We start from the raw sequence: 27934 nt of genomic DNA, 5'->3' as shown, positions 1-27934 counted from the left end.
TCTTTCAAAACCGTGAGAAAATAGATTTCTTTCGCTTAAGTCACTTATTCTATAGTATGTAGTTGTAGCAACCTTAGATTACTAGTACAACCACTAATGGTAAATTATTGTTTGTTTCCCTTAACCTCAAATGCATCTGCTTCTTTATTTACCTTGCTAAAATGCCACAACTAAACAAGTCTTCACTACCAACATTATCTTTAGCTTCTAGAGATTCAACTACTGTACATCTTTGATATGATTTCCACGTTATCACACATGATAAACTCACCCAATATTCTTCCACTATACATGCTTGGTACCAATATTTCTTTTTTCAATGTCTGGTTCTTTCCTTCACATAAATTTATCACTAAGGTAAATCCTCACAGTGTAAGGTTACATTATAGATATATTCTGCCTCAACATGGCAATTTATACACTTCTTAAGGCACTTTTAGCTGCTTTCTAAATCTACTAAATAGTAACCACCCTGGTCATTTTTTGTCAGCTTGACACAAACGACAGTCATTTAGGTACAGGGAACATCAACTAAGGAACTGCCTCTATCAGATTGCCTTTAGGCCAGTCTGTGAGGACATTTCTTAATTAATGACTGATATGGGAGGACCGAGCCTACTGTAGGTGGTGCTGCCCCCGGGCAGGTGGTCCTTGGTGATATAAAAAGGCAGACAGAGCAAGCCCTGTGGAGAAAGCTATTAATAAGCAGTGTTTCTCCATGGCTTCTGCTTCAGTTCCTGCTTTCATATTTCTGCCTTCAATTCCTGCCCTAATTTTCTTTCATGATGAAGTGTGCTGAAATAGTTTTTGTGGGTCACAGTGTTTTATCACAACAATCGAACCCAAGCTAGTATAGAAATTAGTGTGAGGAGTAAGATTCTGCTATGAAAGACCGGATTGTGTTGTTTCAGAGGAGGATGTAGAAGTGTTTGAGATTTTAGGCTGGAAAAGCCGTTAGTTCTCAGAGTTAATGAACTATCATGGGAACTTGGAAGACAGTGTGGAGAGCAGCGCAGATGATGGAGGCCTCGCTTACGAGTCTAATAGAGAAGTTTAAGTTGAGTCTCCTAAATACTCTGTCAGAGCTGCTCGTATGATATTTTGAATTAAGAATCCATGATTCTTGTCTCTAGGGCTAAAGCTTTAATTAAGGGACCAGAACCACTGAAACAAAACTTTTGCTTTACAGGGGAAAAAAAAAATCAATGTTGATGGGCTGGAGCTGAGAAATTAGCAACGATTAACAAGAGACCAGCCTTGTTGAAGTGAAATCTTCTGGAAGTATTCCCTCAGGGTCAGCATACAGAAGGCGTGGTCCAGAAGGAGCCAAGGCTGCATTTCATGCTGGCAGCTGAACTTGGTAATTTGTAAGAGTCTCCCACGTTACTGGGCCACATGAGAGCTGCAGGATTTGAAGGGGTCATGAAAAAACAGCTGAGGCTTGGCAACATGTGGCACGGTCAGAGTTACTAAAGAGAGGACAGGAATCTATTGGCGAAGGTGCAGCCTGTGGAGATCCAAGCATATTGGAGATGCCAGGACTGTGGGGTGACCACCAAGAACATAAGCAGCTGTGGCTTGGAGCCAGCCTGAGCTATGAGTCATGCTATGTGTGCTATCAAAGGCAGAGCCAGAGTGGTGGAGCTGCCTTAGTATGGAGACCAGAAGATTGTGAGTGATCCCAGGTATTTACATTGTTGGGAGCAGTTTTGCTTTGACTTAGTTGTGACAGTGCTGTTTATTTCCCCTAATTGGATCAAGAAAAATTTTCAAGTATTTTTTTATTTTATGGGAGCCCACAGTTAAAAGACTTTGGACTTTTAAGGAGACATTGGGTTTTTAAGGAGACATTGGGTTTTTAAGGAGAGCATGGACAATAAAAAACAATAAAAAAAAACAATAAAATAAAAAAGTTTTGCCGGGCGGTGGTGGCGCACGCCTTTAATCCCAGCACTCGGGAGGCTAGAGGCAGGCGGATCTCTGTGAGTTCAAGGCTAGCCTGGTCTCCAAAGCGAGTTCCAGGAAAGGCGCAAAGCTACACAGAGAAACCCTGTCTCGAAAAATCAAAAAAAAAAAAAAAAAAAAAAGGAGAGCATGGACTTTTTTTAATTATTTATTTTTATTTATTTGCTGTTTGCCTGCATGCATGTCTGTGTGAGGGTGTCAGATCTTGGAGTTATAGGAAGTTGCTAGCTGCCATGTGGGTGCTGGGAATTGAACCCGGGTTACTCCGGAAGAGCAGTCAGTGCTCTTAACCACTGAGCCATCTCTCCAGCTCCCTAGCATGGGCTTTTTAAAGTGTTGAAATTTTTAAAAGACCAAGGAACATTTAAAGTTATGTTATGTTTCATATTGTGATATTAATCTGACATCATCTTAGAGACAAACAAGAAAGGAAAGTTTATGATTTAATAGTGATGTATTTGTGTGTCAAATGACAATGGGTCAAGTGTATTGGTTAGTTTTTGTTTGTTTTGTTGTCAACTTAACACAAGCAAGAGGCATCTGAGAAGAGGGAACTTTAATTGACAAAATGCACCCATCAGATTGCACTGTGGGTGGTACTACCCCTGGATGGTATAAGAAGCTGGCTGAGAAAACCAGTAACCAGTGCTCCTCCGAGTTTTCTGCTCAGTTTCTGCCTCCAGGTTCCTGCCTTGAGTTCCTGCCTTGATTTCCTTCCCTCAGTGAGGAAGTGTGTGTGACATGAGAGTTATATGACGTAATAAACCATTTCCTCCAAAAGTTGCTTTTGTTCATGGTGTTTTACCACAGCGATAGAAAACAAACTAATATAGGATCCACATAAAGGGTTTCAATATATTTTAAAACAGGAGGGCAGTTCAACTTGCCACCAAGCCTGATGACCTGAGTTTAATCTCTATGGTGAAAAGAAACATTCTCACAAGTTATATTCTAATTTCCACATGTGCAATATGTACACACTTTCTCCTCAAATTAAATAAATAAATAAATGTAATTTAAAAATGGTACACTGAAGAGGTATCTCAGGAAGTAAAGTGATTTCCCTACAACTATGAAGACCTACAACCCATGCAAAAAAAAATTCCAGGTATGGGGGCTCCCTTATAATCACAGTGCTAGGAAGGCTGAAATGGTGGCGGGGAGACAGGATGACCCCTCATTACTCAGCCTGCCTAGGCTGCTTGTCAAACTCCAGTCACTAAGTAGCAGGCTAGCTCCTGAGGAATGGCATGTAACTGGAATGATCTCTGTTCCCCACCTGCACACACATACACCTGCACACATATGAACACAGAACCAAAAAAAAAACCCAGAAATTATGATAATTATGGACACAGTTAATTAAGCCAAGATCATGTTCATCTTTGTATCAATGCAGTCATAAAATAATTTTATTGAGAAAAAAATGCTTATAAAGTCAAAATACCTGGGATTTGTGCAAAGAGCTGTGTAATCCTGCTGATATCCTTGCTCTTTCATAAGGTTTCCTATGACTGATACAGCGAGTTATCATAAATTCTGCTGAAAACAACAAAAAAATCTCCTTAAATCTCTGGAGATCATAAATCCAAAGTAGACTTACTGTGAATAAATGAAGAGATAAGCAGCATTGTATTCTATCTTGAGGTACTAGGAGAAAATTAATTCATTCCTTGACCTATAGGACCTTAATCCAACCTTAACGCCAGCAATATTGCATTTTCACAGCTCTCTCTGCTTCTCTGATTACATTACCTTCTTCAGTGATTAAATACCCCTCTGCCCCCCTCTTAAAGGAACATTTATTAGCCACCTGGATAGTTGAGGCTAATTTCACCACCTGAAGATCCTTAATTTTATTCATCTGCAAGATCTCTTTTTTCATGTAAATTAAAATTCACAGGTTACACAGCTTAGAGTATTTACAACCATGAAAAACTTTATTCAGTCTAGGACAAGAATCAATCATATTACCACATTTAACTGCACAGGAATAGATAGACATTTTAGCTACCCCTCATTGGCTGTATATTTTCCAGAATTCTCCTTCACCATGCAGCCAAGAGTAGGGCAGATAAGAAAATTTATCTTATTTGGACACTACTGCATAGGGATTTGTGAAAAATTAAGATAATGTATGTAAAATGCTTAGTATAATGGCTGGCACAGAGTAAACTCCTGAATAGCAGATCTATTCTCCTTCTAGCCATTTGTATTGCTCGTGTGTACCCTTCCTCTCCCACTACTTCTTTTGTTTGTTTTTGTTTTTATGGAAGCTGAAATTTTTATTAACTATAGATCATTACACTGAGTGAATATTAATTCCATGTTCTAATTGTCTCAATGGCTTAAATGATTTTAGCCAGCTCCTTGATAAATTAGATTCAATCAGCATTTTGTTTTCACAGTAATGTGCAGGATGATGAGCTGTGCTATGAATAGCAAATGTGTCATCTTTGCCATTTTCCAATTTGCTTCATTTGCATTACTAGATTATATTCTGTCCAAAGATTTTTGTAGGAATCGCAAGGCAGTTGTCCATTTTGTAGTTACTGATTTTGTTTAAAAAAAAACTAGATTATACATCCATATATTTAACTAACTTGGTACAGATAAACTATAATTATTTTTAATCAGTTTAAAGTCTTCCAAAATTGTCCCTTCATTGCAAGATCTCTGCAGTCTAAAGGTTAAGTGAAGGCACTTGTGTCAATGTATTTAGCCAATATCTGTAAGCTTTCACAGATTGCTATGGATAAATGTACTTCTATCTTTTTCTTTATGCTTCTCAGTGAAACTTCTTGGACACTACTGAGCTATAGTCATACTTATTTTGGCGAGCACCGACTTCATCTGTATAAATCTTCACTCCCAAGAAGGTTTCTAAGCCTCCTTATGGAAGACATCAATTCTCTGCTTCCCAGACAATATTGCATGTGATACAAAAATTTCTCAACAGGCAGTGGTGGTACAAACCTTAATCCCATACTCAGGAGGCAGAGGCAAGCAGATCTTTCAGTTAGAGGCTAGCCTGTGCTATGAGATGGTCTTTCTATGTGCTGTGAATATGTGTTATTCTCATTGGTTGATTAAAAAAGGCTGATTTGGGCTATAGCCAGGCAGAATAAGGCTGGGTGGGAAAGCCAAACAGAGAGTTGGGGATATTTAAAAAAATATCTTGACTCCAAAATTTAAGTCAATAGGCATGTCACTTTGGGGGAAAGGTTATATTTTTGTTTCACAGAAAATGAGAGACTATAGATTCATTCTGGATTAAGAAAAATCAGGTTTGATTGAGGAAGACTCCCTGAAATCCTAACTACAGACTTGAGAAAATAAACCTAAAGTAACAAGATATATAACGTATATTTTACCTGCCCAAACATAAAATAAAAAAATTATCTTTAACTGGCTCAGCCAAGTGTGGTGACATGAACCTTTAATCCCAGTACCAACCATAGAGACCTGGAGGTCTGTATAGACAGGCAGTGAAGAGGAAGTCAGGTGGCTGGGCTTAGAGCCAATGAGAAGACAGAACAGGAAGGCAATAAAAAGACAAGTCAGACAGGAAGAAGCTCTCTCTCTGGGGAAGCTACTGCTGATGGTAAGCTAAAGCGAGGTGGCTCTTGCTCTGATCTCTTTGGCTTTAACTCTGTATTTGGCTCTGAGTTTCTTATTTAATAAGACTGTTTAGAAATTCGGCTACAAATGGCACCCAACAGCTCGAGTTTCCACCTTAAACCAGAGAATACGTAATAAACAAGTATTCTAAATGAAGCTAAAAACATCTTCATAATTGTCTCTCTTAAGTTAGCTGTGCTTGTGCTACTCTATGGTGGGTTTGTGGCATGCAGGCTTGACATACGCCATGTTACACAGAGGTGTCTCCAAGCTGCATACTATGCTGTGTGGTGGATTTAGCCTTTGCTAGTATAAAAAAGGGAGGTTTCTGGGCTACATGCTGCTTTGATAGAAGCATAGACCCACTGCTTCTGAGAGTTGATGATACACATGGCCTCCAGACCCAGAGCTGGCAGTTATCATACCACCTCCATATTAGGAAGCTGAGGTGGGCAGAGCCAGCAGCCACAGCTGCCATTTTAGTCTTAGTAATGCTGCAGTTTACAGCAATAGATTCACAGTAAGACAGATTCAAATGGGATAAACCTCTAAACGGTTTACAATGTATGTAAAAATGTATGTAGGCTTGCAAGAGAGAAAAAGGTAATATATGCAGTTATATAAAAAAATAGTTTTAAAAAGTAGTCTTTAAAGAGAAAGTAAAAGTAATATAAAAAATAAGCATAGTAAAGATGGATATCACACAGAGAATCTGGATTGTGTTGTCTTTGAGATTTTTAACTACAGAAAGACATTTGATTGTAAAGACTGCCCAGTTGAACCAATATGTATATTTTAAAGGTACCTTTACTTCAAAATTTGTATGTAAGGATATGTTGCTTTGGAAAGGAGGCTCTGCTTTTGTTTCCACAGAAAGCAAAAGGCTATGGATTTATTCCAGATTAAGATATATCAGGTTTGGGCCGGGCGGTGGTGGCGCACGCCTTTAATCCCAGCACTCGGGAGGCAGAGGCAGGCGAATCTCTGTGAGTTCGAGGCCAGCCTGGGCTACCAAGTGAGTCCCAGGAAAGGCGCAAAGCTACACAGAGAAACCCTGTCTTGAAAAACCAAAAAAAAAAAAAAAAAAAAAAAAAAAAAAAAAAAAAAAAAAAAAAGATATATCAGGTTTGACCAGCCAAGACCCCCTGAAAAGTCTCTGAAGACACCATGGCCCAGATGATCCAACATCCAGAATCGTTTCAAGGCAACTGGCTCAGATGATACAGCCTCATGGACTACTCCATTATCCTAAAACTTTGTTTATGTCCCCATAAGAATACAGCACCCTCATCCAGCACAAAGTAGTATGAGAAGCTATGCCAAATTCCCAAATATACCACAGCACCCTCATCCAGCACAAAGTAGTATGAGAAGCTATGCCAAATTCCCAAATATACCAAGCTGGCTTTGGAGATGGAATTGGCTCACTCCTCCAAACCCAAGCATATTGCTAAAAAAAAAAAAAAAAAAAAAAAAAAAAAAAAAAAAAAAGGTTGAAAGATTTTCCTGTCCTATATCAGAAGAGCCCTCTGGTGTGGGACAGAGAAAAACCAATATTTTTATTTAAAATAGGTTGATTATAAATGCAATCTCTTTCTAAAGAAGAAAAGGGGATAGTATACATATGATAGGATAAAAGGGTAGAAAAGGGTAGATTAATTAACCTACTTTTAAAGAGCAACAACTTGTTTAGAAATGTTTTACATTGCTTTGGATTTTAGTTGATTGATACAAGTTTAAACTTAATTTTGTTATACTGTATATATATATATATATATATATATATATATATATATATATATATATATTTCTACTCTCATTTGAGGTATTATGTTTATGTGCCTCATTTAGATTGTAATGGATAATTAAAAATACAAAATAATAATTAGTCTTCTGTGGTAGTCAAACTTCCAGTCATATTAAGTTTTCTAGGTATAAATAGATGTTTCAGATAGGTAATCTTCAAACACTTCAAAGACCTACATAATATGTCATTTAAAATGTTTTAAGGGAGAGATTCAAGATGGCAGAGACAAGCAGACGCAGGTAGGCCTGTGGCAGCAGCCCGCGGAGGTGGACGGGCCCGGCGGCAGCGGCCAACAGGGACATTCAGGCCCAGCGGCGGCCCACAGAGGTGGACAGGCCCTGCAGCAGAGATAAGCAGACGGAGGTGGACGGGCCCGGCAGCGGTGGCCAACAGAGACATTCAGGCCCGGCGGCAGCCCACAGAAGTGGACAGGCCACGCGGCAGAGACAGGCAGACGCAGGTCGGTGACCTGCGGAGGTGGACGGGCCCGGTGGCAGCAGCCGACAGGGACATTCAGGCCCAGCGGCAGCCAGCAGGGACATACAGGCCCGGTGGCGGCCTGCAGAGGTGGATGGGCCCGGCGGCAGTGACAAGCAGAGGTGGGTAGGCCCGCGGCGGCAGCCAGCAGAGACATACAGGCCCGTTGGTGGCCCGCAGGGGCAGACAGACCCAGCGGCAGCTGACGGGGGACATACAGGCCCGGCAGAGGAGACAAGTGGATGCGGTGGCAGGCCACAGGGGTGGACAGGCCCGGGGACGGAGAGGGGCGGACGCAGCTTGGAGCGGGGACGCCCCTGGCCCCAACACCTGGGGAAGAGGCTATCTCCGTGGGTCGGAACCAGGGCGAGTCTGGGCACTCCGTCTGGGGACAACCCAGGGCCCAACTGCTGATCCTGTGAAACCCAACAACTTGGAGGTGTTGGTGAGACTACCCTGCTCAGCTGAAACCCATCTGGGAGAGGATTCAGATGCCTACAGTTTGAAGTCTGAAGTCTGAAGAAACAAGATCAGCTGAGGAGTTGACAAATGAACGAAACGTGACCTGGGAACACAAGAAGGTGCTACCCAGCCACTAAACCAGATCACCAGAATCATAAGTATATAATTCACCAACTGAAATCAGCTGCCCCTGAAGAAACAGCCCAATAGCACCAATTTAACCAAGAACCCCTACTAAACCAAGATTAAAAATTAGAACAAGAGAGGCACTCTCAGACACAGACACCACCTGCACCACACAGAGGAAAAGATGAGTAGATGCCATTGCAAAAATACAGGCAACAACATAAAGACCTATATGGCAACATCAGAACCTAGTGATTCTACACCTGCAAGACCTAAACATACCATGACAGAAGAAATAGAAGAAATCAACCCTAAAAATGACTTTAAGAAGATGATAGAGGCCCTTAAAGAAGAAATAAAACATTCCCTCAATGAGGAAATAAAAACTTTCCTTAAAGAGGAAATGAAAAACTACCTTAAAGAGGAAATAAAAACTTTCCTTAAAGAGGAAATGAAAAACTCCATTAAAGAGGAAATAAAAACTTCCCTTAAAGAGGAAATGAAAAACTCCATTAAAGAGGAAATAAAAAACTTCCTTAAAGAAATGGAAGAAAAAAGGAACAAAAAATGGGAAGAAATCAAATCAAGCCAAGAAAAAACAATTAAACAGATGAAAGAAACATTCCAAGATCTGAAAAATGAATTTGAGACAATAAAGAAAGCACATGCTGAGGGAATGCTAGAAATAGAAATCCTGACAAAACGAACAGGAACTACAGAAACAAGCATAACAAACCGATTGCAAGAGATGGAACAGAGAATCTCTGACACTGAAGACACGATAGAGAAAATAGATTCGTCAGTTAAAGAAAACACTAAAGACAAAAAAGTTGTAACACAAAATGTCCAGGAAATATGGGACACCATGAAAAGACCAAACCTAAGAATAATAGGGATAGAAGAAGGAGAAGAATACCAACTCAAAGGCACAGAAAATATATTCAACAAAATCATAGAAGAAAACTTTCCTAACCTAAAGAAAGAAATACCTATGAAGATACAAGAAGCTTACAGAACACTGAATAGGCTGGATCCAAAAAAAAAAGTCTCCTCATCACATAATAATCAAAACACTAAACACACAGAACAAAGAAAAAATATTAAGAGCCGCAAAGGAAAAAGACCAAGTAACATATAAAGGTAAACCCATCAGAATAACACCAGACTACTCAATAGAGACTATGAAAGCTAGAAGATCATGGACAAATCTCATGCAGACACTAAGAGACCACGGATGCCAACCCAGACTATTATACCCAGCAAAACTCTTAATCACCATAGGCGGAGTAAACAAAATATTCCAGGATAAAACCAGTTTTAATCAATACCTGTCTACAAACCCAGCCCTACAGAAAGCACTAGAAGGGAAAATTCAACCCAAAGAAGCTAAACACATCCATGAAAAATCAAGCAATAGATAATCCGACACCAACATACACCACAGAAGGACAACACAACACAACCACAAAAAAATAACAGGAATTAACGATCACTGGTCATTAATATCCATCAATATCAATAGTCTCAACTCACCTATAAAAAGACATAGGCTAACAGAATGGATAAGAAAACAGAACCCATCCATCTGCTGCATACAAGAAAGACACCTTAACTTCAAAGACAGACACTACCTCCGAGTAAAGGGCTGGGAAAAGGCTTTCCAAGCAAATGGACCTAAGAAACAAGCTGGTGTAGCTATCCTAATATCTAGAGAAAAAGGATGTTTCAAAAGAGAAGAAGTCTTGTGGCAATGCCTCAGTGGTCCAGGTAACTACCAGAACTCGGAAATCCACAACGGAGACTAAGGCAGCAGAGATCTAGAGTGGAGTGCTGAGTTCTGGCAAACAGCTGCATCTTTCTTCCAGTGGGTGCCTGGGCAGGGCTGATGTGAATTGTGTACAGTCCAGATTTTGAGGATCGTGCTCTCTCAGGGATCTCCACAGACTAGTGGGTGTCCTCCCTCACTGCCCCTGTGGGACAGTCTCTGTGCGGAAGAGGCCTCGAGTGACTTTGTCTCTGGTGTTCCTCTGGGGACACCTGTGTGAGAGACTGTATGCTCCAGAACCAGCTCTCGTGTCCTTTGGCCAATGCCGGAGTGTGAAATAGTCCAACGTGGGAAACAAAAGATGATCCCAATCGGGAATCGTGACATTTTTTTTTTTTTTTTTTTGGATGATGGTCATGTTCTGTTTTGAAATAGCCTCTGTGTATTTCATTTGTTTTCTTTTACCTGGCGATCTCTGAGCAGGCTTCAGATTTTGACAGTTGATGAAGGATGCGACAGGCATTAATGTGTGGGTGAAAAGCTTGGTGAAATTCTAAGTGAAGTTTTGGTTAAAGTTGGTTGAACTTGGGATTGACTGGGAGGCCAAAGATTTAAGGAGCAGAAGATTCTCTCAAGACACAGGTTGTGTGATAATGGTGTGTTTTGTGTGTGTGAATGAGAATTTGTGAATGTTGAATTCTGGGCTTCGACATTGTCAGTGCAGATCAAGCTGCAAGTATTTGTGTTTTGGAACTTAAATTATAAAGCTAGTTACGTCTTTCTGACAGCTAGTTTTAGTGTTTGTGAGCATATTTTACCTACATTGCCTTTTCAGGATGTTGAGAAAGATGCATCACGGGCACAGACTGGAGGCTGAGGGCTGGATGGTTTTGAGGAAGAGGTCTTGGTGGACTCTTTCGTGGAGCAAAGGGAAGCAATGCCTTATAGGAAATGAGCTGAGTTTTAATCTAGTCTTTAAGATTAGAAGTCAAAAACAAAAATATTAAGGAAAGGAAAACCTAATTGATCTTTGAAGTATTGTTATGTGGAATTGAGTGGGACTTTTGAGGCCTTTCTTCCAGAAAGCAAGGACTTGTTTGTCAGGCCTATGTTAGGCCTAGGCCTTGGTGCCATGTAGTTGTACTTGAATCATTTCAATGGAAAGCGTCTTGGTGATTGGAACTTCTAGTGCAGTTTGGAGTTCTTCCATTTGAAAAATGTGATATTTGCATGGGATTGTTTGAATCTTGTTTTCTGGTCCCTCCCCATCACCACCCTCATAGTCTGAAGGTAGATTTTTCTCTTGATAAAGGAACAAAAAAAGTGAACATCTTGTTTGTAAATAGGTATCTAGTAACTAGTGGTAAACTTGAAATGGTAGAATTCTTTAAAACCTAATTCTAGGTAGCCTTAAGAAAATGTATCTTAATTATTTTTGAACCTGTATTCACCTTGTTTTTTTTTCAAATATCTTAAGTTATATTTTCTTTTTCAGAGCTGCTTCTTATTTGGGGCTACTTTTTTTTTAATTGAGGAGTAATTCATAAAAGGGTATATTGTTTTGATGAGATTTTTTACAACTGTGGCTGGATTTCTTTCTTTAGTCTTCCAAGAAGGGCCATTTTACTTTTTTAGAGTTACTTTTTAAAGTCATGAGGTCAACAACTTGGACTACTATGCATGTAAGTGCTAATGCAAATTAAAACCCAAGTTGACCTCCAGCAGCAGTTCATTCTATGTTGACAGTGAGAGAACACTTTGCCTGTTAGGATACTGTTATTCGTGGACTGAAATGCTGAAGAAACCCCTCCCCCTATTTTGTTTTTTGCAAAAATCAAGGTATATTCTAGGGTTTCCTGGTTGACCTCAACAGATAAACTGAGATGATAGTCTTCGTTCAGAAATGATCTGAATGTAGATTTACAGTCTACGTGTACAGCTGGCTAAGTGAGATTGCTTTCACAGTTCTGCATGTATCCCATCAGCTCCCCATTAGTCACTGAACTCTTAAAACTGATATTGTAACATTATCACAATGTTTTGCGCCAATTTTATAAACTTTACAGTGCAATATGTGTTCCTTTTCTGAGGCAAACCAAAGGTATATTTCTCAAGGTTCTGCTGCTAACAGCAGCATTGATGGAGGATTTTTTATACATTTGTAATAGATAGAAATAAACCAGAAAAAAAGAAGAAAAAAAAAGTGGTGGAGGAAAAGGTGAACACTGCAAGAATACTCAAAAGGGCTGAGAGTTGCAAACGCCAAGAATGGCCTTGCATAGTAAATGGAATAGAACAGCTCTGAACTATAGCTTACTTTTCCTGGTTTGGTCTGACAGAATGATTGAATGCTTTTGTACAAAAATCAGAGCCTTAAAAACAAGGATTTGGTGAGATTGTAAAATGGTGTGCCACTTTGGCAAAACAGTTTGGTGGTTGGTCAAAATGCAAAACATTGTTATTCTGTTACTTAACAATTCTACCCTTAGGAATATATCCTCAAACTACTGAAAATGTGCACCTATGAAACATGTACATGAAAGTTTACAGCAGTGTGTTGCTAATAGTAAAAAAAGTTAAAACAACTCAAATAGCTATCAAATACTGGAGAGAAATAAAATGTGGCTTATTCATACAATAGAATATTATTAAGACATAAAAATGAATGAGAAACTGACAGATTAAATGACTTTGATGAACCTTCATAATTTCATTTGTAGATCTTTCCATTTCTAATTTATAAATACATTTGGGGTTATAAATTATAAATGTACTGCCTCCTGTCAACATTGTATACTTCTATTTGATGATTTCTGTGTCAAACATTATATGGAAATGTTTCCAAGTATTTTCTGTATTAACTGTGAATGAATAGAACAAAATAAATTGCCTGTAATGGAAAAATAAATAAATAAAAAAATAAAATAAAATAAATGTTTTAAGAACTTAGACTTTTCTGGACAAAGAGACCTATCTGCTCCTGGCAGCACCAAATACGTCAAGGAAGATCATGGGCATCAAAGATACTCTATATGGAATTTATCTTCTTCTTGGCAAAAATAACCATTTGGGCAAGAAACTGTTCTTGCCTAGACTGCTTGACAAAAAAAATGTATCAACTGGACATCCAAGACCCATAGGAAGGTGATCACTGAACTTTGCTTGGCAAAATGGTCCTTCAGGTTCCTACATTGCAGAGGAAACTCCCAGACATTCTACAGGACACAGAGAGAAGTGACTGAGAGACTCTAGGCCTGTGGGCTGAAGACAGATGTCCAAACTTTAGAGAGGAACTTTGGATGATTGTTCAGGCTGCCAGCTGTCTCTGTCTACTCTTGCAAGACTCCCAAAAGTTGCTTACATCCTTCTCCCATTTCTCAGGTAATATTATATCCTTCTGAAGTTTTTGATGTAAAGACTAGATAGTTATAATTTTCCTTGATTATAAAAAAAGATAAGTTAGATATGAAACCTTAGACTCACAAATATAGGATAGATAGGCTATCTTCTTTAATTTTGCCAAATACAAATAGACTAGATATTATAAATAGACTAGATACTGTAACTGCAATTCTTGCTTGATAATTGTTTTGTTATATGTAATTTTACTATGTTAAAGTTAAAACCTTCCTTTTTGAAAAAAAAAAGAAAAGGGGAAGTACTGTGGATATGTTCTGTATGTTGTGAATGTGTTGCTCTGATTGGTTGATAAATAAAATGCTGATTGGCCAGTAGCCAGACAGGGAGTATAGGTGGGACAAGCAGAGAAGAGAATTCTGGGAGGAGGAAGGCTGAGAGGAAATGCTGCCAGCTGCCACCATGAGAAGCAACATGTAAAGTGCTGGTAAGCTATGAGCCATGTGGCAATGTATAGAATTATAAAAATGGGTTAATTTAAGATATAAGAACTAGATAGCAAAAATCCTGAGCCATTAGGCCAAACAGTTTAAATAATGTAAGTGTCTATGTGTTTATTTGGATCTGAGTGGCTCTGAGTCCAATAGGACCAGGAAAACTTCTGGCTACAATGTACAATACATAATTTATATTTCTATTAACAACTGTTAATCTCAAAATACTTTATATTGGTATGGATTTTAGTTTAGTGGTACAAATTTAAGTCAATTTTGTTAACTATGTGGATAATTCTACTCTTATTTAAGGTATTATGTTTATGCAAATCATTTAAAAATATGATGTATAATTAAAAATACAGATTAGTAGTCATCTATAATAGTCAAATTTATAGGCATAATTAGTTAGGTTTTCTAGGTATACAAAGATACATTTCAATTAGATAGGTAATCTTCAAATACTTCAATGACCTACAATATATGACATGTTAAAAATTTTTAAGAACTTAGACTTTTCTCAACAGCTCATGTCTGGTCCTGGCAGCACCAATTACTTTAAAGAGAATGATGGGTATCAAAGAAACTCCTTGTGGAGTTTGCTTTCAATGTGGAAAGGCTAGCCATTTGGACAAGAAACTGTTCTTGCATGGACTGCTTGACAGTATGCTGTATAAACTGGACATGCAGGACCCACAGAAAAGTGACCACTAAACTTTGCCAAAACAAGGCAGAATGGTCCTTCAGGTTCCTGTTTCACAGAAGAATCTGCCAGACATTCTGCAGGACACAGAGGAAAATGACTGACGAAGTTTGCTAATATAGGTAAGACAGTTCTTCAAATTCCCTGCTTCACTAAAATGTCTGCCAGATACTCTAGGCCTGTAGGCTGAAGATGTATGCCCCAATGATACAGAAGAACTTTGGGTGACTTTCTAGGCAGCGAAATGTCTCTGTCATTTCTAGAGTGTTGAAAGTTGCTTACAATGCACTTCCTGTTTACTTAGGTAATATTATATCCTTCTGGGGTCTTTGATGGAGTTGAAGACTAGATAGTTATAATTATTGTTTTCCTTAGTTATTGATAAAAGACAAATTAGATATGAAACTTTAGACATACAAAGATAGATGATCGAGTATTATCTTTAATTTTGCCAAATACAAATAGATTAGATATTGTAACTGATTCTTAGTTGATAACTGTTTTTGTTATATGAAAGTTTACTATGTTAAAGTGAAAACCTTCCTATTTGATTAAATGGAAAGGGGAAAATGCTGTGGGATGGTCTTTCTGTACACTGTGAATATGTGTTATTCTCATTGGTTGATAATAAAGGTTAATTTGGCCTATAGCCAGGCAGAATAAGGCTGAGTGAGAAAGCAAAACAGAGAGACAGGGAGAAGAAGGCAGAATCAGGAAGACACCAGCCAGCTACTGAAGAAGCAAAACATGTAGAAGATGAGGTAACAAGCCAAAAACCATGTGGCAAAGCATAGATAAGAAATATGGGTTAACTTAAATTTAAGAGCTAGGTAGTAATAAGCCTGAGCTATCAGCCAAGCATTTATAATTAATATAATTCATAATTACAAGCCTGGTCTACAAAACCAGTTCCAGGACAGTCAGGGCTGTTACACAGAGAAGCCCTGTCTCAAAAAAAAAAAACCCTCATATCATTTCTTAATAATAAAATCCTTTCCTAAGATTTTTGAGTCCTTTGACACACCATGAGAATTTTAGGGTGAGATTTTTTTTTCTCCCTCCAAAAATGACCTCTGCAGAGAAGTTTATCTCATTAGGTAGCAGTTACTGTAGAGACTCATTACTGTTCAAAGTACTGGGTGGAAAGCGACAGAGTGTTCAGTCATAGTTGAGACATCTAAATGGACTTCCTACCCCTGCCAAGATTCAGGAACATCTTGGAAGAGGAGGTGGAAAGAATGTGAGAGCCAAAAGATGTGAAGGAGTGCTGTGAAATGCTGTCATCTGGACATGACATGGCTGTGCATTTGTGAAATCAAAGTACCTGTGCTTACCTGTACAAGACCTACACAAGATCAAACCAGTTCAAAATTGAAACATGAAGTGGGAAAAGCTCCCAAGATTCACCCCAACTGAGGAGATACTGACTGTTTGGAAGTGTGGCCACTGGTAGGTTTTCCATATCCCAGTGGATGCCCTCACACACATATGCATATCAGCATAATTGGAGCAAATATAATTAATTTAAAAATGAAAAATTGACCTTTGGAGTTTGGCGGAAGCTATATTGTATCTGTACACCAGTTCAGGTGGAACTGTCATCTTTAAAATATTAGGTATTCCAATCTATAAATATGATAGTCTTTTCAGATATCACTTATTTTTAAAATAAAGATTTATATGAAAATAAAAGGCAAATACTGTAACAAATCACAACTGTTCTCTACTTCTTTCCTTCAGCAGCTTGCCTTTTACTCTTTAGGAAAGGATTCACATTGGGATATGTTTTCTAAATCAAACACTGTTCTCCCTAATTAGATAATCTTCCTTCAGAGTGGTATATTTTTCCCCACATTACTTACCCCTGTCTGTCAAGGAATTTGCAATGGTTTTCTAATGCCCATATTCAAAAGAATTGTGAAGGAAATACACAAAGTCAAGTTGATACCCAGAATGAAGATCATTTGCTCTATTCATTAACTTAGAGTGGGTTTTCTGAACACTCAGGAACCTTGGCACAGAAACCAAGAAAGCATTTGTGCACTTTCAATATCTTAATCTTCATGATGCAAGACTTGATCATCAATTTCAAAGTCATTTTCAGTATTATTACAGGAGGTTGTTAATTTCTTAAGTAAAAGATTTCTCTTGATGAATGCTCTGATATTTCAATGTCCCTATACCACAAGTATACATTGTTATTATTATTGTTTGTGTCATATAATGACTGGTTAGTGGCTGTGGGACTGGCGGGTGACAGAGATTTGTCCTGACTGTGGGCAAGGCAGGAAAACTCTAGCTACAAATGGCGCCCAATGTGTTGGCAAGAGTTTCCACCTAAAACCTGAGTAAAAAGATTCTGAAAAGGGGCTGGGCAGTGGTGGCGCACGCCTTTAATCCCAGCACTTGGGAGGCAGAGCTAGGCGGATCTCTATGAGTTCGAGGCCAGCCTGGACTACCAAGTGAGGAAAGGCGCAAAGCTACACAGAGAAACCCTGTCTTGAAAAAAACCAAAAAAAAAAAAAAAAAAATAGATTCTGAAACAGAGCTAAAAACAGTTCCTACTTGTGTCTTTCAAGTTAGCAGCAGCCTGCATGTTTGAGCTACTATGGCAGGTTCCTGGTGTGTGCGCTCGACCTGCAGTATGGCGGGAATGAGGCCTCTGCAAGTGGCACATTCTGTGTGGTGGATTTAGGCTTTGCTAGTACAAAACAAAAAGAGGTTTCTGTGTTACACGCTGCTTTGATAGAAGCATAGACCCATTATTTCTGAGAATTGATGGCTCCCAGAGCTGGCAGAAAACGAACCACTGCCATGTTGGGAAGCTGAAGTGGGCAGAGCCAGCAGCCACAGTGCTGTTTTAGGCTTAAAAGGCTACAGTTTAAAGTAATAGGCTCAAGGTAATATAAAAAACAAGCCATGTAAAGATGGCTACCACACAGAGAATCTGGATTATGTTGTCTTTGATATTAGTAACTGAAGAAAAACATTTGATTGGAAAAGCTGTTGAGTTATGTCAAAATGTATATTTTAAAGGTACCTTGACTTCAAAATTTGGATATAAGGATATGTTGCTTTGGAAAAGAGGCTCTGCTTTTGTTTCTACAGAAAGCCAGAGGCTATGGATTTGTTCCAGATTAAGATACATCAGGTTTGACCAGCCAAGACCCCCTGAAAGGTCTCTGATGACACCATGGCCCAGATGATCCAACATCCAGAATCGTTTCAAGGCAACTGGCTCAGACAATACAGCCTCATGGACTACTCCATGATCCTAAAATTTTCTTTGTGTCCCCATAAGATACAGCGCCCCCCTCCAGCAGGAAGTAGTATGAGAAGCTACGCCCAAATTCCCCAATATACCAAGCTGGCTTTGGAGATGTGTAAAAGTTAAAACCTTCCTTTAAAAAAAAAATAGGGGAAGTGCTGTGGGATGGTCTGTATGTCAAATCTGTTGCTCTGATTGGTCAATAAATAAAACACTGATTGGTCAGTGGCTAGGCAGGAAGTATAGGCAGGACTAATAGAGAGGAGAAAAGAAAGAACAGGAAAGGCAGGAGACACTGCCAGCCGCCGCCATGACAAGCACCATGTGAAGACTCTGGTAAGCCACAAGCCACGTGGCAAGGTATAGATTTATGGAAATGGATTAATTTAAGCTATAAAAACAGTTAGCAAGAAGCCTGCCATGGCCATACAGTTTGTAAGTCTCTGTGTTTACTTGGCTGGGTCTGAGCGGCTGTGGGACTGGCGGGTGACAGAGATTTTTCCTGACTGTGGGCAAGGCAGGAAAACTCTAGCTACCCTGGTTTCTCAGGTTAGTCCTACTGACTTAGAAAAGCCTTTGTTCTTACCTCCTTCTGTACATGTGTCTTAAATATGGTTTCTACTTAGGTATATACAAGAGATCTTTAATTCAGTTCTCTAGAACAGAATGTTTCTCCCATTCTAAGAAATACCAGACTATGTGTATAAATGGTATTTCTGTTCCACTTACTTTGAAGCACAGATTAATCCACCAGACTCTAAAAAAGGAACGTGGAACCTGCTCTTATGTTATATCTTCTACTTAACTTGGCTGAGTCCTAAATGGAGAGGCTAAAGGAACCTCCAGATATATTTAGGAATTGTTATGGTGTATTGACCATAGCATGACTGTTATCATCTTAAATTCAAAATAACCATGAATACCTGCATGAGCTATAAGAATGTCCTATTAAAATCCTTATAGAAAGGGTTATTGTGATCAGACCCTCACCTGATGTTATAGCCACTCTCTCCTGTGCCTCTGCTGAGTTGCACATAACCCCAATTAGGTGCACCTGGTCTCAGAGTAAGCTAGACTATATAGGAGTGAGTGGTTTCCACTCATGCCAGAATGGGACTTCGTGGTAACATAGCTGTTTAGGGATTATCTCCATTCTTGTACATAAACCCTCACCCATGTTGTGGTAAGTGAGCTCAATATACTCAATGGTTCAGGAAACTGGACTTAAATGGGATTGCTTCTTTGGTTTGTCATTCATGCTTTATCAGGGGTGCCACAGTTCACCAAACAGATGAGGTTTTTCCTCTTGTGGCAGTTTGCTGCAGAGGTAGGGGATTTAGTACATGGAAGCCACGCTAGACACTGAATTGTAGATTTATTGTTCCTCTTACAGTGTGCCCTGAATATGTGGGCTTGGGTGGATGCCAGAGCCAGTTGTGCTTTGCAGCCTTTAGGAAATATCAAGAGCAATGGCCAGAAGTGGATAGATATGAAAATAGAGTAGTGCAGGTGGAAGGGATAGAATTTGGCATATGGTTGTGAAATTACCGCCCTAGAGGACCTTGTGTATATTTCTCTCTCGCGGTTAGGGATTTTCCACCCATACAAGTACACTTTAGAAGCCGGCTGTGCCCAATGGGGAAACAGAGTCCTGTTATAATACCAGAATCTAGTCTATTAGACCCAACTGGAGCAGGAAGAGCAGTTTATCATGTCCCCTGCTCCCCTTTACTATGAGATCAGGCCTAGCTCCTTTGGGGTATGGAAATCCTCAGGAGCCTTTGTAAGTGCAGTGGATCATGAGGAATGATTGTGTGTCCACTGAGACAGCACAACAGATAAAGGTATTCATCACCAAGACTGATGTCCTGAAATTGAAATTTGGGACCTAAAGGATAGAAAAAGAGAACCAACTCCTGCAAGTTGTCATTTGACCTCCACATATGCACTGTAATATTTATTTGTGAAGCCACACACAGACTGTATACTGTGTGTGTGTGTGTGTGTGTGTGTGTGTGTGTGTGTGTGTGTGTGTGTGTGTGTGTGTAATATGAACTATGTTCATAAAAGCTTTGTTTTTTATGTTCATCGTAGCCAGAACCTGGAAACAACCTAGTTGTCTCTCAACTAAAGAATGGATAAAGAAAATGTGGAACATTTACACAATGGAGTATTACTCAGCTGTAAAAAAAAAAAATCCCTGGGTGGTGGTGGCACAGGCCTTTAATCCCAGCATTCAGGAGGCAGGCAGATCTCTGTGAGTTCGAGCTGGGCTACAGAGTGAGTTCCACAAAGGCTCCAAAGCTGCACAGAGAAACCCTGTCTCAAAACAAAACAAAACAAAACAAAGGACATCATGAAATTTGCTGGCAAATGGATGGAACTAGAAAAAAAAATCCTGAGTGAGGTAACCCAGACCCAGAAAGACAAACATGGTATGTACTCATTCATAAATGGATATTAGCTGTAAGTAAAGGATAACCAGACTATAATTCACAGACCCAGTGAGACTAGGTAACAAGGAGGGTCCAAAAGGGGAAGTTTGGATTTCCCTGGGAAGGGGAGATAGAAGAGATTTTGTGGGTGGATTGGGAGTGGGTGGGAATGAGAACAGGAGGGATCAGGTAGGAGAAGGATGGAGGAGGTAGGTATGAGCACCAAGTGAATCACTAATTTAAGGCCTGCTCCACATGAGAAGCCAGATATTTGGCACTTTAAGACAAAAAATCTGTAGCTGAGAAGTCGTAGGCCCTACTGAAGAAACTATTGCTCTTGTTTTGGTTAGTGGAAGTGATCTGCCTATCGAATTACCTAATTGCTTTCTAAGCATTTGTGTTCAAGCCCAATGATTATTGCTGCTCTGAACCATGCTCAGGGAAGCTTCTTTTTGAATGGGTACTAGTTACTTCAAAGGCTCATAATTAGTCAAATTGCTAGTGAGCATAAACAAGTACTGCTGTAATGTAGCAATCTAACATCCAACTCTAAATGGATGAAAACAATCATATATCTGTATCAAGCCCTCCAAAAATGCAAGGTTTTTCATGGGGAAGGGCACAAAATGAATGTAAAACCCAAGGAAGGATGTAGTATTGTAGAATGCTGTCCTCGGCACATGTCATAGACATTATCTTCTGATTGGGCCTTTTAAATGTTTCATCATAGAAAGGAGTGAAGTCATCAGGTTCTCAACTATTCCTTCTATCTCATCATTCACATGCGCTCCAGAGGTACTCCAGTGCAGTAGAGGTACAAGATTTAGAAAAGGAGGGCTCCCACTTCTGTCAGGTGAGATCCAATTTCTTCTCTTCAGAGGCCCCCCACCCCCATCCCATGCCCCATCTGTCTCTGGTCTTCCTCAGAGGCGCCACCATGCTGTTATTTGTCACTGCATCCTTGACATTGAAACAGAATCTTGTGGCTTCAAGGAAAGCTGGCTCCATGTCCTCTATCACACCCTAGACTGCTCTACAATATACCAGCTCAGAACACTCTGGGGCTCCTGGTCCTGGGTTTGGTGGTGTGATTTGCTTGCTCAGCAAGCATGGCTCTGGAGTCTGCACTCAGTTTAGCAGGCTGCTCATGGCTGGATGGAAGTTTCTCTATCCCTGGGCAGGAATTCTTGCAGCCTTTGCATGGCTGTGCTGTCTGAATGCTAGGGTGATTCTGAACTCTCCAGCAAGCAGGTAACTATGATGCAGGAACCTTCCCTTCCTGCTTGCTGAGAGCCTGGGGTAACTCAGCTAGTACCAAAGCCACCTGTCCTTTTCAAGCATTCAGAGCCTGGAACATGTGCTCAGCTGTAGGCATGCAAGCCACCTTTCAGATTCTACAGATGTGGTGGAGTTTTTCTAGGCTCCATTCCAGACATTTCTTTGCCCAGCTTTCTTCTTACACTTTCATCCACTTGTTGTTATCCCAAGCTAGTGCAGTGATAAGCCATTGTCATCTAAAACAGGCTGAGGAGGTTCTCCAGGAGTGGGCTCCCTACAGTGCTACAGCCTTCCAGCTTTCTTGGGCCTGACTGATGCTAGATTGTCAGGCTGCTGCAGGGCTGGGGAGGGGAGTTGAGGGGGTAGCTGGGAGAAGGGAAATACTACATGTCTCGCTGTTTCAAACTGAGAGTCAGTCTGTTTTCTTGAGTTAAATGCTCTCTGGGCTTGTTGCAAGTCTTTTGTTAATTTTAAGATCTGAAAATCTTACTTTGCACCCCTATGCCAGTTTGCATGGCCCATGCGTGGGTGTGTTGGATGCTTTCCTCTGCCTTTCCCACAGGTATTACTTGCAGCTATTCTTAGCTTAGCATTTGGCCCATGTAGTTACCTGTATTTACAAAAACGAAAAATAATAGAAAATGAGTCGGCCTGTGGCAAAATAATAGAAAAGGGGCACTCCATCTATATGATACTTGGGAGGTCATCAGCCATGTTGGTGTGAAAACTTTCAGTAATACAGCTCTTCCAAGACCACCTACATTCTTGCAAGTAACCATTCATTTCTGCTTCTGAAGTCATCCCAGTGAATGCATTGATTCACCAAGCTTGACTTGGATGGACTTTTTCTTTGATCTGACATTATCTGCAGTGAATAGACATCTCACTAGGAAAGTTCAGGCCACAAGGATCTTCCTTTACTAGCTTCCTTTACTAGTGTGCCTTCCAAAAGTCTAAAACCTATGTAGACAAGCCAGGAATGAGACATAGTATTTTAGAAAAGTAGCAACGGCAGCCAAAAGAAGAACTGATGCACATGTGCATGAGGACAACCTTGTATGGTGTAGGGAGAGCAGATGCTAATCCCTGCCTAAAGCTTCGCCAAAGAACCAGAGGAGTGGAAGATAAGTTGGCATTGGGCATTGGAGTAAAGGGACACCTATGAAGGGCAGGGCATGATAGAGCCAATGGCAGTAGGAATGGATAAATGCCAGTGTTGAAATATTAGCAGAAGCCACTGTGTACAGATGTTAACTACCTTTGAGCATGAAGCTAATACAAGAGCAACCCCTTGTCTTCCTTATTAGTTAAATCATGGAGTAGCTAGAATAAGGCAAACGACAATTTCAATTTGGACCACACATTCATACAAAAGGAAAAGGAAAACTTCCTAAGTGACTAAACTTGCTTGGGAGTTACTAGATAAATAAAGGAACTATTAAAGGGGTTGCATGTTTATGATCCATCAATATGGCTTGTTACAGAAAAATAATATATTTTACTTCAAAGAAATGTTCAATTTGTATTAGGAAGATCTGGAGAAATATTATATATATATAATTGAGGGGAGAGAGAGAGAGAGAGAGAGAGAGAGAGAGAGAGAGAGAGAGAGAGAGAGAGAGAATTGGCTTACTTCATTGTTGGGGGCTGGAAAGTAGAGAATCAAACAGACCAGCAGGTAGGAACTGGAAGAACAAGCTGATTCTTCACTACTTCACTGTTAAGTTCAAAGTAGTCCAGAGGCAGAATTCCTTATTTTTCCATAGACCTTCAAGTGAATGTAGTCACTGATAGTCTTAGTGGACTGCAAATCACATCAGAATAACAACTTCACAGCAGCATCTAGGGCAGTAACCAAAGTCAAGGTACCACAGCCAAACTGAGCTGACATGGAAAATTAGCCATCACACTGAACTAAGAAAATATCACATAATTTTGTATGAAGTTTCTGTCCATAGAAAATAACCTAATGTGAATTTTTCTAGATCTAATCCATCATTTTCTCTAAGGTGATGCTATATGCAAAGCAGTCAAAACCCCAAACCCAGGGGTTCTCTCTGCACAGACTTTCAAGGAACTATAACTTCTTATAATAAGGAAAAAAAAAAAACGTAACTTACAGTTTCAAGAGCCTGTAGTTGTCACTACTTCTGTTTCTGACAGTGACTTCCTTTTGTTCCTTAATAGTCTTATGAAATGGGTGGCCTCAGTTTAATATTAACAGGAGTGCCACAGGTGTTTTGCCAGGATAACACAGGATAAGCCACAGCTTTATGCTATTTCTGTTGCTGGAAGCTAGAAACAAATGCTAACAAAGACAGTCTTCACTCAACTTTCAGAAACTTTGCACAGGGTTCAAACCAAAGGAAATGATGCTTACAATGGCTATGCTTTAGAATCGCTGAGGTTCTTGAAAAATATTCAGGCCAGGTCTCATCTCCAATTACTCTGATTCAGCTGAATCTAGCCGACTACTTACGGGCAGGAGGGGCTTCTTTGTATATTTTTTTTTTCATATGGGACTAGTAACATATACACAAATATATTTATTAATGTACATTAACTGAAAAATATGGTGGGGTTTGTTATTGTATTTTTACACATGTATATCACATACTTCAGTTAAATTTATGTCTCCATTACACAAACTTGTATGTCCCTCCCCTCGCACTGATCTCCTGCTTATTTTCTGTTAATTCCTCTTCTAAATTCATTTCCTTTTTAGACCTAGAGTCTACACAAGAGAAAATGTATGATCCTTGACTTTCTGAGTCTGGTCTTATTTGTTTAAAATGACCCCCAGTTCCATTTAGTTACTTACAAATAAGTTACTGAAATAGATTGCATTTAGATGCCACGATAAGAAGCTACAGGCATAGGTCACATGGAGCTATTGAGTCTAGTTATGGGAATGACAGATTACTTCATCAAAGAGGTTATATATGAACTAAATTTTCTGTGGATGAAGGGGCAGGAAGGAAGGGTTAACTAAAAAAAGATGATGTGTAAAGATGCCATATAAAAATCTACAACTTTCTATTTTGTATTTTATTTTTGAAATTATAATTACATCATATATCTTTTCCCTCCAAACTCTCCAATATTCCCTTTCTTGCTCTCTTTTACATTTATTGCCTCTTTTTTATTAATTGCCTAGGACATATATGTATATGAATTTGGGAGTATTTCTTGTGTTCATTCTGCTTTTTCCTCCTCCTCCTCCTCCTCCTCCTCCTCTTCCTCCTCCTCCTCCTCCTCCTCCTCCTCCTCCTCCTCCTCCTCCTCCTCCTCCTCCTCCTCCTCCTCCTCAATAGTTTAAGAAGGATTCCCTGTAGATGTTTGAATGTCTAGTAGAATTCTGCAGTGAACCCATCTGGTACTGGCCCCTTTTTTGCTGGAAAGATTTTTATTATCATTTCAATCTCCTCATTTATTATGGTTTTGTTTAGGCTGTTGACTTCTTCATAGTTTAATTTCAGGGTGTTGTCTGAATCCAGAAATTCATACATTTCTTTTAGGTTTCCCAACTTAATGGGGTACAGATTTTTTTTTTTTTTTTGGTTTTTTTGAGACAGGGTTTCTCTGTGTAGCTTTGCGCCTTTCCTGGAACTCACTTGGTAGCTCAGGCTGGCCTCGAACTCGCAGAGATCCGCCTGGCTCTGCCTCCCGAGTGCTGGGATTAAAGGCGTGCGCCACCACCGCCCGGCATCAGATTTTTAAAATATTCCTGTATAATATTCTATATTTCTTTGTGTCTGTTGTAATTTTTCCCTGTTCCTTTCTGATTCCGGTAATTTCTGTCATCTCTTTCTTTTTATCAGTTGAGCCATGGGTCTGTCAATCTTGTTTATCTTCTCAACCAACCTTTGGGGTCTTTGATTTTTTTATATTGCTTGCTTTGTGTTGCATTGATTTCTGCTCTGATTTTTATTATTTCTTGCCACCATCTAGCTTTGAATTTGGTTTGTTCTTGTGGGTTTTTTTTTTCAACTTTTCACTTGTGTCAATAGGCCATGTATTACTGCTTTTTCTGATTTTTAAATGTGGGCACCGGGAACTATAAATGTCTCTCTTAGGACTGTTTAAATGTGTCTAGTTTTTTGTTTGTTTGTCTGTCTGTTTAGTTCTTTATATATTTTAGATACTAACTCAATATCAGTTATGTAATTGGTAAAAATATTTTTCTATTCTGTAGGATGTTGCTTTGCCTTGCAGAAGCTTTTCAGTTTCCTGAGGACCCATTTACTAATTGTTGGTCTTAATGCCTGTGCTAACAGTTTTCTGTTCAGTAAGTAATTCCCTGTGCAAATGAGTTTAAGTCTATTCCCTACTTTCTCTTCTTTCAGATTCAGAGTATCTGGTCTTACATTGAGATCCTTCATTCATTTGGACTGGAATTTTGTGCAGGATAATAGATATGGGTCTATTTGCATTCTTTTACATGCAGCCATCCAGTTTGACCAGCACTATTTATGGAAAATTGTGTCTTTTCTCCAGTGTGTATTTTTGGCTTCTTTGTCAAAAACCAAGTGTCCATAGGTGTGTGTGTCTTCAATTCAATTCCGTAGATCAACATGTCTGGTTTTATTACTACAGCTCTATAGTACAACTTGAAATCTGGGATATTGGTAACTTCAGAAGCTCTTTTATCATTAAGGATGTGTTTTAAATAGCCTGTTTGTGTGTGTGTGTGTGTGTGTGTGTGTGTGTGTGTGTGTGTGTGTGTGTGTGTTTCCTTATAAAGTTTTAGGTTTTTTTCTAGTTTCTGCAAAGAATTGTGTTGGAATTTTGATGGGACTGTCATTAAATCTGCAGAATTTTTGGTAGGATATCACATAGCATTTTTTTTACATTTTATATTTGACAAATGTATTAGTCAATGTTCTCTAGAGAAAGAGAAATCATAAAATTAGTATATATTTCAAGAGAATTGATTAGATTGGCTTACATGAGAAGGTTTGGGTAGTCCTATAATGACCTGGAGAAACTAGGAACCCAATAGCTTCTCAGTCCACAAGGCTAGATGCCTCAGCAGCATCAATCTGCCAAGGAAACTCTAATAGACTCCTTGAAAGCCTCATATCTTCAGTGTACATTGGAAGTCTGAAGAAGATGAATTCCAATATCAGCAAATGATGGTAACAGCAGTAGCAACCAAACAGATGCACTTACCACAGCCTGCCTCAAACAATGCACATTTGCTTAGAACTTCCTCCATTCTTTATATATTCACTCAAGGGTTCTTCAGTTCCCCACAGTGGGCAAAAAACAACAGATCATTTCTTTAGTCTCCCTATATCTGGGTTTCCTCAGTCCACACTGAGAAACTCTTCTCTCTGTTAATCCTTTTAGGAAAAATCCTTATGAACCCCTGCCCCCAGAGGTGTGTATATCTTAGTTGATTCCAGATGCAATCAAGTTGACAATCAAAATTAACTATCACAATAAGATTTTTACATTATGTATTTTACTTTTTGAGATCGTAATATAATTACACAATTTGCCCCCTTCCCTTCCCTCCTTCCAAACCTTCCCACAAATCAAAGTTGGAGGAGAACCTACAGCCACCACTTAAGTAAACTATCACAAAAAGATTTAAAATGCAATCTTCTATCAATTTTCAAGTATGTTGTACAATTTTATTGACTCTGTTCATGATTCTGTACAATAGGTCTCCAGAAATGCAAGCATATAATTTTGTGATTTTTTTTAAACCAATCTAATGCCATATTTAGTTGTGGTCTTCATCTTTATCAGGCTGCATTTTTTGAAGATATGGTGTGTGTGTGTGTGTGTGTGTGTGTGTGTGTGTGTGTGTGTGTGTGCATGTGTGTACATGTATTATATTCCTGTTTAGATATTTATGTTTATCAATCTATTTTTATGACTGAACACCACTATGTTCTATGAATATACTACAATATATTCAATTCCATACCAGTGAACATTTGGGGCATTTGAAAACATTCCTTATTACTTTAATACTGCAACCTTCCTGACACATGTCTTTAGTACATGTTTGATGTTTGCTTAAGACACTGTTCCTCAGCTGGGTTGCGGTGGCACATGCCTTTAATCCCAGCAGTCGGGAGGCAGAGCCAGGTAGGTCTCTGTGAGTTCAAGGCCAGCCTGATCTACAGAGTGAGATCCAGGACAGGCACCAAAACTACGCAGAG

At 39.4% G+C, this 27934-nt stretch overlaps 1 protein-coding gene across 1 annotated transcript in view; it reads left to right on the top strand.

The window, feature by feature from the left end:
• Positions 1–21256: 21256 nt before the first annotated feature.
• LOC143270962 (uncharacterized) overlaps positions 21257–27934 on the top strand; it is a 33135-nt gene continuing 26457 nt past the window's right edge. Inside the window, exon 1 of the mRNA XM_076562431.1 lies at positions 21257–21333. The gene's annotated coding sequence lies outside the window, so the exon portion shown is untranslated. The remainder of the gene's footprint in view (positions 21334–27934) is intronic.

The sequence above is a fragment of the Peromyscus maniculatus genome, chromosome X, assembly GCF_049852395.1.
Source record: "Peromyscus maniculatus bairdii isolate BWxNUB_F1_BW_parent chromosome X, HU_Pman_BW_mat_3.1, whole genome shotgun sequence".
NCBI lineage: Eukaryota > Metazoa > Chordata > Mammalia > Rodentia > Cricetidae > Peromyscus > Peromyscus maniculatus.
This window is presented reverse-complemented; position numbering and strand designations above follow the sequence as displayed.